General features: G+C 39.0%; 1 pseudogene; it reads right to left on the reverse strand.

Moving 5' to 3' along the window:
• Nucleotides 1-9,376: 9,376 nt before the first annotated feature.
• Nucleotides 9,377-10,660, reverse strand: LOC149205039 (7-acetyl-epi-neemfruitin B aldo-keto reductase-like; annotated as a pseudogene).

A 10,660-nucleotide genomic window follows, 5' to 3' on the forward strand; every position in this document is an offset into this window, starting at 1 on the left:
TAGCAGTGGGATTTGATCATCAATATTCTTAAATGCATAGAATACAAGTTTCTTTAATTAAATTTCGACGTTCGCTCCCAGACCTCAAGTGAAATGTTGCTTAGTTTTCATTTAATTAAATTCTGGTTATAATTAACTCTAATAGAAAGATTTTATCATTAATTCTCTTTTTGAAACAAATTTTTTTATTAACAAGAACACATATAGTCTCAAATAAACATGTCATTGTGACACGATTTCATTTCTAACTTCACAAAACACAAGGCATCTGTTATGCTCTTTATTATTACTTTCTAATACCTTTTGCCGCATAGAAACTCATGCACTAGTCACAAGCCACTTGCATTTTTTATATACTTTTGATATATATATATATATATATATATATATTACCTATACTAGAAATTAGTCTTTTCAAGTATTTCAACCAACAAAAAATTGCAATTTCATTCACAAAAAATAAAAAATTCAATTATTTTATCTACAATAATCTCATAAATATTGAATTTTACAGAACATTATAGTAAACTATAGCAAATTTGACAAATTTTCCAAAGTTAATTACGTTTATTACAAGGGTTGATTGCAAATGTATTTCTATAGTCCTTGTTATTGCAATGACTAGAAAAGGGAGGAAGGAAGGCTTGCGACAGGTAGATGAATGGTTTGTACATGTTTGTTAGGTTTGTTATTACATTTTCAGAAAGATTATTTATTTTCACATGTGAAATTGTAGGAATTTACAGGGTAAGTTCCTCAGAAAGAACACCAAAGGACACCGCTCACAAACAGATCACAGATCAATACACCAGTATTTTGACGTGGTTAAAACCCTTAAAGAGGGAAACAGTCCACGGCCTGAGCCAATGCGGCCACTTCAGGCAATTTATTAATAAAAGAATGAAAATTTACATATGCTTCTCTCATAGACGGATTCCACTACAAATGACCCTCCATGCTCTTTAAATAGAGATCATGGACCAATCGGGTGTTAAGCCACGGATCAAGTGTCGGTAATACCGAGGAGAGAATGAACCGTCGGATCACTACATATCGTGACCGTCGGATTGTAAGTTACAAAATGTACATAGTAAAGAAACACACTTTGCCTAACTCTATACTAGACCAAGTTGTACTTAACTATTTCCTATGTGTCAGAATATCCTAACATCCCCCCTTAAGAACAAATTGGGATAGGATTGAAGGATTTACAAATATGACACAATAGGAGAAGGAAGGAGGCACTAGAGCCTATCCCCCCTTAGTGACAACTTCCTAAACTCCAACCATAAATCGAAGTTTAGTGAACTTTGCCTCTGTGAGAGCCTTTGTAAAGATGTCTACAACTTGATCATCTGTTGAACAATATTGCACTTCAAGAACATGGTCGTGAATGAGCTTTCTGATGAAGTGCATGTGCAGTTCAATGTGTTTTCTGCGCTGATGTTGGACTGGATCTTTGCATAGCTGAATGGCACTTTGATTATCACACCAAAGTGTAGTCGGATGCTGTTGCTGAAAGCCAAACTCTGACAGGATCTGACGAAGCCACAAGGCTTCCTTACTAGCTTCTACGACACCACGATACTCTGCTTCTGCTGAGGAAAGAGAAATGGCACCTTGTTTCTTGCAAGCCCATGTAATAGGTCTTGAACCAAGAGTGAACACATAACCTGCAGTAGACTTCCGATCATCAGGGTCACCAGCCCAATCGGAATCAGTGAAACCAACCAATAGAGGAGCTACTTCGGCACTGTAATGAATCCCAAACTGAACTGTATCTTGAACATAATGAAGTATTCTTTTAGCTGCTTTCCAATGACTTTCACGTGGGTTTTTCATAAACCGAGCAACAAGGCCAACGACAAAGGAAAGGTCAGGACGAGTATGGGTTAGATACAAAAGTTTTCCTACAAGTTGACGGTATAAGGTAGCATCAATTTCAGGAGAAGTACAAGTGACTGAAAGTTTGACTCCAGACTGAAAGGGAGAAGGGGCTGGCTTACAGTCTTCCATGTGAAAATGGCGTAGAATATCACAGGAATACTTGGACTGAGAAAGGGAAATACCTTCCTTGGATTGCAAGACTTGAAGACCGAGAAAATAATGTAAGTGTCCTAAGTCTGTCATTTCAAACTTCCTTTTAAGGCTAGACTTCACATGGTTTATAAGGTTGGGATCACTACCAGTCAGGATAAGATCATCAACATAAAGAACAAGAATGATAAGAGACTTGCCCACTTTCTTGGTGTAGACAGTATTGTCAGAATGACACCTAGAAAAGCCATTTTCTAAAAGAAAGTTATCCAATTTGGCATACCAAGCTCGAGGAGCTTGCTTGAGACCATAAAGGGATTTCTTAATCCGACATACAAGGCTGGAGTCTGTTTGTATAAAGCCAATAGGTTGTTTCATATAGATTTCTTCGTGCAAGTCCCCATGCAAGAAGGCAGATTTAACATCCATCTGATGGACTTCCCATTTGAAAGAGGTAGCAAGGGAAAGAACAAGGTGGATAGAGTTCATTTTGGCAACAGGGGAGAAGGTTTCAGTATAGTCAATGCCTTCAACTTGTGAAAAACCCTTAGCAACAAGACGAGCTTTATGTTTATCAACTTTCCCATCTGGTCCATACTTGGTTCTGTAAACCCATTTGCATCTAACAAGTTTTCGTCCCTTTGGTAGAGGAACAAGATCCCATGTATCATTTGCCAATAATGAATGATATTCTTCATTCATAGCTGCTTCCCAATCTGGATGGCCTGAAGCTTTTGCAAAGGTGTCAGGATCATAATTCACTGAATCTTGAGCCAGTAAAGAAGAGGCTCTCTCGAACTGAGAACGTGTACGTCGTTGATCTGTAGGATCACCGGCAAGATCACCTGCTACATCCCGAGTAGCACGGACCCATTTTGGAAGCTGAGGAGCTAAAGGTGGATCCTGAGAAGGTGGGGGAGGAGTTTCATCCTCGCTTTCATCATCTGAAGAAGAAATATTTTCAAAAGTAGAAGAGATAGGGAGAGGTGGCACATCCGCCGAACTAGGCTCGCAGGCCGATATATTTTCAGCAAACTTTACATCTCTTCTAATGATAACATTTTTGGACTTAAGTGGGATAAGTCTATATCCTTTGACATCTTTAGAATATCCAACAAAAATACATTTTTCACTCTTAGGTTCTAAAGCTTTATGTTTCTCATCTGGAATATGGGCCCATGCTTCACTTCCAAAAACACGAAAGTGACTTACATTTGGTTTAATTGAGCTCCATGCTTCTTCTGGAGTGATATTCTTTAAAACCTTAGTAGGAGTGCGATTTATTATGTAATTTGCACAGTTAATTGCTTCTGCCCAATAATTAAGACTAAGTCCTTTAGATTGAAGCATACAATTAGCCATTTCCTTTAAGGTGTGATTCTTCCTTTCAGCTACACCATTTTGTTGTGGAGTATGTGGAACATTATGTTGCATTTGAATTCCATTCTCAGTGCAAAAGTTGATGAATGTGTTTTTAACATATTCTCTGCCATTATTAGATCTTAGCTTAAGAATTTGATGTCCAGATTGTTTTTCAACAAAGGCCTTAAAGGCCAAGAACATGTTAAATACTTCACTCTTGAGTTTTAAGAAGTATACCCAAGTGCGTCTAGAGAAATCATCAATGAAAGTTAAGAAATACTTGTAGCCAGAGAATGAAGCAACTAGAAGTGGACCACATAAATCACTATGCACAAGCTGTAAAGGGGCTGAGGCGTGCCAAGAGGCACGTTTTTCAAAACTGTCCCGATGATGTTTTCCGAGTACACATCCGGAACAAACACCATCTCTGCAAGATACCATTGGAAGACCTGTCACCATATTTTCTTTACATAGATTCTGAAGAGAGCGATAGTTTAAGTGACCAAATCGCTCATGCCAAAGTTTGCTCACTTCATCATTATGAGCAACAAATACTGAGGGAAGATTTGATGACCCAAAGTTGTGAAACTTATACAACCTTGTAGAATCATCAGCAATGCCAGCAGCTAAAATCTGTCTAGGATCTCTTAGGTCCTTAATTACAACATCTTGAGGTGAAAATTCAACGATTTTACCTTCACCTGAATGAGTTATCTGATATACAGATAGAAGGTTGCAGGATAAGGTTGGAACACATAATACATCATTAAACTGACCATTGTCTATATGAACAGTTCCAGTCCCTACAACACTAAGAGATCTATCATTACCAACATATATATTTTTGGTGTTACAATCATTTAAAGAAGAAAACATGGCTTTGTTTTTGGCCATGTGATAAGAAGCTCCAGAATCAATGAGCCACTCATGAGAATGAGAAGAAGAAGATACATTTAGTGCATTGTCAGACCGAGATGCTTGACAACCACATGCAGAAAGTGCCATTCCTGAAGATGAAGTTGAAGTTGAAGAGTGCTCCAAATGGATGTTATGCTTCTTCATTGCTGCTTCCAAGGCTTCCATCTTCTTAAAGCATTTGGATTTTAAGTGGCCATCTCGATTACAAAAGTTGCAATGTCTATCAGTCTTCTTCCCTTTGTTTTTATTTGTCTTATCATTTTGTTGAAATGATTTTTCATTTTGAGGCTGAAATTGCTTATGACCCTTGTTTGGTTTAAGACCATTCTTTTTAGGATACAACTTCTTAGGATGCTTTGGATTTGGTTGCTGCTGGGCGGCTAACGCTTTCTTAGAAGAGTTTCCAAGATGAATAAGACCAAGGTGTAAGAGTTTTTCTTGTTCTCTTATTAAAGAATCACAAAAGGAATCAAAGGAAGGGGACTTGTAGGTTTGTCCTTGAGAAATGAAGGCTTCTCTTGTAGAATGGAAGGTGGAAACAAACACAGAATAGGCTGGTCCCAACTTAGTAAGAATGGAGTAGATAAGGCTACTATCTTCTTTCTTAACCTTAACACCTTCCAAGAGAAGTCTAAGGGTCTTGAACTTGGACAAAAAATCTTCAATGCAAGAAAAATTATTGGGGTCCAATGGAAGAAATTCATTTTCAAGTTGATGGGCTTTAAGTTCATTTTTAATTCCAAAGACTTTAGTAATCTGTTTCATTGCTTCATTAGGAGTATCAAGTTCTGCAATATGGAATCTAAGATCTGGAGAAATAGACATCCCTATCAACCCACGTGCTTGGTCTTGCCTATTTTCCCATTTAGCTGCCTTGTCTTCATCTTTCGGTTTGGTCTCTTGGCCCGTGGCTATTCTGTAAAGACCTTTACTTCTAAGTAAATCCACAATGTAGGAACACCATTGGAAGTAGTTGGTGCTGTCAAGAATAACTTGGCATGGACTTTCCATTTAAAAAAAAATCCTGAAGCTATAGATGATGAAACTAAGCATTTCAATGGAAAGATCTCGAAAAATTAGGCTGTTTAAAAAAAAACGGTTCTGAAAACGGCTTTCGAATGAAGAAGTTATGGCTTTTTGAAGAAAATTTGATGAAGTCGCCGACGAAGTGCGGGAATGTGCGGAAATGAAAAATCCGCCCCCACAAAATGGAGACTTGAACCCAAGACCTCTACTCTTATAAATTAGCTTTGCACCAAGTGAGCTATACAAAAAGTTTGAGAGAGAGAGAGAGAGGGGGGGGGGGTTGATGCTTTGGGTTGCGTGCTTGCTTTGAGAAAGCTTTTTTTGCCTACAAAACAAAAAACACAAAACCTAACACGGACATACAAAAAAAAACGAACCTTGCGACTTGAAGTTAGCTTTAGCCGGAAACTAAATATTTTCAAAAACGAACCTTGCAGCTCGAAGTTAGCTTTAGCCGGAAACTAAATATTTTCCTCAATGTTTCTGATTTTCCGAGATCACACTAAAGCGCAGCGGAAAAGAGCATACGCATGAGAAAAATCCTTCCTTTCTGTTTCTGATTTGCCCAGATCGCACAGAGTCGCAGGACAAAGAGCATACGCAGAAATGAAAGGTATAGATCCGGTAATAAAAAAAGCTAAATAAATTGAAAACCGAAATAAACAGAGAGAAAATCACTGTAAACTGCAAATAAACACTGTATACCTCCATATCTTAAAAATAACGCAGCTAGGGCTACCGGAAACCTTTTCGCGTGAAACGAAAGGGGTTCCTCACTGGAACAGATGCTCCCAACACAACAGAGCAGTCCTCTCATCCTGAAAGCAGTCAAAAACAGTAGATCTAGGAAACGGTAGTCGGATGCAGTTCTACCGGCTTCAGATCTGGATCACCAACGGACTCGGCCCTCAAATAGCTCTGATACCATGTAGGAATTTACAGGGTAAGTTCCTCAGAAAGAACACCAAAGGACACCGCTCACAAACAGATCACAGATCAATACACCAGTATTTTGACATGGTTAAAACCCTCAAAGAGGGAAACAATCCACGGCCTGAGCCAACGCGGCCACTTCAGGCAATTTATTAATAAAAGAATAAAAATTTACATATGCTTCTCTCATAGACGGATTCCACTACAAATGACCCTCCATGCTCTTTAAATAGAGATCATGGACCAATTAGGTGTTAAGCCACGGATCAAGTGTCAGTAATACCGAGGAGAGAATGAACCGTCGGATCACTACATATCGTGACCGTCGGATTGTAAGTTACAAAATGTACATAGTAAAGAAACACACTTTACCTAACTCTATACCTAACTCTATACTAGACCAAGTTGTACTTAACTATTTCCTATGTGTCGGAATATCCTAACAACAATGACATGGTGGATTATTTATACCTTGGCTTAGGTCCCACAATAATAGATGAGGATGTCTAGGTGGTGGACTAGTTTAATGATCCCTTGTTTGAGGGACACATTTTCATCCAACAAACACATGTTGCCTCCATATCCAAGCCTAGATAAGCATTTTAGTGATTTTATGGGAACATGCACATCTTCCATAATGATTGTGGATCTCTCGTACACTTCCATCTGACATATACTTGCATCATGGATGGCTAATGCCCCTCAAAAACTGAGCCTCCATCTCAATTTGTGGCTTCTCATGTGAGCATCGAGGTGGGTATTAATGTGGATCTTGATATTTTTGTCAACCCTTATAACTCTCCTTCCTCAATTGGTGGTTTGAGTTCAAAATTTAGTGCACTTCTTTTATACTTCTTTGCATAAGGTGGTGGCTTCATTGGTTTAGGTCTTGGTATGAAAGAATTAAGTGGGCCACTTCTAGTTTCAAAATCTTCACATAGGGGCAACAAAAGGGAAAATCCCATTAAATGTTAAGGGAACTAAATCTCCTTAGTATGGTTAAGTATTTACAACTAGAACAAGTTGAGAATATTCTTCACAAAATGCTAGTGGGTAAGTTCTTTAGGCATAGAGATAATATGAACCAATTATTATAATGGATTCAACAAAATTGGTACTCACTTGGATATGGCCCAATATGCCATTGTTTGTTGAGGGGATGGTTTCGATTTGCTTTTAGGAGTGACGAAGATGCACACAAGATATTAACATAGATGGTGTTAGCGCTCGAATCTGCCTCAGGCTGAAAAAGGCAAAACTCGAGGCAACATCAAACCAAGCTCAGCCTCGTAGCTAGCCCTACGAGGACAGGAGAGGGCTCTCTCCAGTCAATCTCGATAAAATGAGCAATCGGGTGCGAGATGACTAAAAATGGGAACTGATTTTAGGCTAGTAAATGAATTTGAATGAGGGATATTTGATTTAATGACTAAGTTGCTGGGCTGTATGGGACAAGGACAGCAAGATGCAGAGATTTAACCAAAGGCATAGGATATTTCATAAGGCGAGATAGCCATGAGGTTTTAACAATCAAATTGAATTTACATGAGGTGAAAAGACTTTAAGAAAGCTGGAAACGGCATTAATATATGAATCCTTTCCAGGCAGAAGAAAACACATAAAATTTTAACACTTCCTCAAGGCAGAGCAATGACTGAATTCTACCTTTCTCACCTGAAAGTATTCAGCTGGAAATAATCATGAATGGACTGCAGAACAACACATGATACATATGAAACAGAGGGAAAAACACATGCAAAAAACTCATACCGCAAGAATCTTATAAATCAGAGTTGCACCATTTAATTAATCCTCTGTCAAAACTGTAGAGCCAAATGCTGAGTTATTCCTCCACCGTTTCCCAGAACTCAGAACCCTTTACAAATGATTTTTTATGAAATAAATAAGCTCCACTATGAGAAAAAAAATCGATCCAAATGGGGAGTTGTTTAGTCATTAAGTGACCAGAGCCAATCATATTTTCTGAAGATAAGCAGCGTTACATTTTCACTCAAAAGACAAATGGAGAGGCGGAAGCTGTAACTGTCAATCCTTGAAACATAACTGAAGTTGAAAATAGGTAGTTGAATCCTATTCTTTTGCTAAATTTGGAACCTGGAATCATGTAGTTTGCTGATTTTAGGCCTAAAAATTCTCTTTCTTGAATGCCACTTAGCACATTCCTGCACAACCGCCCTCAAATTTCTGGAGATACGTTTGCCACTTTACAGAAGGGGAAAGGTCTCCAATATTTTAACGCAAAAATCTGGGTCAAATCCGCCACATATGTTCTTTGGATCGAATGCCAAAGTATGCAATGACTGCCACCTAAGACATAATGCCACTTTCATTAAATTTTGGATTATGAATACGCAGATCGATTGTTTTACATTCATCATTCGGAAATTACATCAATTTCATTTGCTAGTATGATGACATCTTGCATTTTAAGCCCCATCTCTCATAAATTCGACGCTTTTCATCTGTAGTTGTAATTTCGTTCAGGAAGCTAGTCAAATCGCTAGCATTGGTAGGGACGGTCTTTTGCTTTACCGTTTGCAGCCAATTTTTGAAATCTAGCTCTGCCTGCGATTTGCTGATGCCATTGCCCCAATGATCATTTTCGGTTTCATCTGAAGACTCCAGGAGATCACTAGCACCATCTTGAAAACCAGTACTGGGCGATGTTGGAAGACCGACACCATGAACGACGGGATACAGCCATGTCTGCAAATAGCGAGATCGCTCCAGTTCCCATTTTTACTGGACTATCTCCTCAATTTTAAATTATAATGTCTGAGACGAGATGGGGCAACCACTCAAATAAATGTCATGGCGAGTTTGAGAAGTTATTGTATGCGATTCAACAAAGAGAAGGGGTATCAAATTCCCAACACATTCACCTATAGACTATAAATTAAATCACGCATAATTACTTCTTATGCAGAATTAATGACAGGTATCAAGAATAGATTCAGGCACCCACTTCGTGCTATTGGTTAAGGGAAGGAAGCAAGTGATGTATCAATATTACTGAGAAACTGTCAACTGCATTAGGCTCCCCAGTTAAAAAGTAAAGATATGCACATTCAAGAGTTAATTAGATTTCTCCATCCCATAAGTCTTCAATGGTTTTATACGGGCTGGTGGTTGAGTTTAATGAGTTTGTCTCTCCTCGCAATCTTCTTTTGTTCAAGTTCGCTAATCTTCTCATGATCATTTCTGGTTAATGACCAGTCAAAAATTTGATAATTATCAGCTATTCTACCCTTGTTGTAGCTTTTAGGCAGCACGCTGACTCCTTGTTCCAATCCCCATCTCAACAAAACCTGAGCCACAGTCTTTCCACACCTTTTGGCAATTTCCCGAATGACAGTATTTTCCATAGCGGCATTGGTCCCATAGTAGGTACCAGATGATCCTAGAGGAGATGCATCTCGACCTGATTGACAGCAGGAGGAATGTTGGCATATGTCAACAAATCTTCAATCTTTTTGCATGAGAAATTGCTCACACCAATAGATTTGGTAAGACCCAACTCCACACATTGCTCTAATCCCCTCCATACAGACTTGATATCTAATGGAAAAAAGTCTTCCTCTTTGTGAATTGGATGCGAAGCTCCTTTTCTCAAATTTATAGGCCAGTGGATCAGCTACAAGTCCAAATGTTGTTTTACCACCTGTGGGTTATGAGCATCAACTTGAGAATGTTCAATTGGTCTTGAGAAAAGCTTAGGAGGGTGTTTCATGAAGTGTTGATCAAGAGGTCCTTCAAATGCTACATAAACTGACAGTGAGGCCTTTTCTCTCCTCCCTGCTCTTCCAGCTTGCTGCCACAAACTTGCAACACTACCTGGAAAGCCAAGGTGCAAAGTTGCATCAAGGTTCCCCACATCAATTCCAAGCTCTAAAGCGTTGGTTGCAGCAACACCAAGAAGATTTCCCCCAAAGAGACCACTCTTAATCTTTCTCCTCTCCTGAGCAGTATAGCCGACTCGATACACACATATTAAATTGACAAGATGTGGTGCCGTCTCGTTTAGAATCTCGCACGTATAATTGAGGACGAGCTCACTGAGTTTGCGAGTGCTGCAGAAGGTTATGGAGCGCAAGCCATGCTGGAACAACTCCACAAAGATGCGAGAAGCCTCTACAATAGGACTGGCACATTTCAAATTTGTATTTGTAGTAACTGTATCCTGCATTTTGACATGTTTTCGTGTCTTTGGCTTCTGCATTGCTGGTTGTTGATGGTCCAAACGGACTGAAGGATTCCAGAGGAGGAAAAGCTTTGAGCCACAAGGACTTCCATCCTCTAACACCACTTCTACTTCTCGCAGATTAGCAAGTTCCATGGCATGTTCACGTGGATTCGCAAACAT

Source organism: Pinus tabuliformis, chromosome 1_2, assembly GCF_031772625.1.
Source record: "Pinus tabuliformis cultivar Carrire ecotype Pingquan chromosome 1_2, CPIR1, whole genome shotgun sequence".
Taxonomy (NCBI): domain Eukaryota; kingdom Viridiplantae; phylum Streptophyta; class Pinopsida; order Pinales; family Pinaceae; genus Pinus; species Pinus tabuliformis.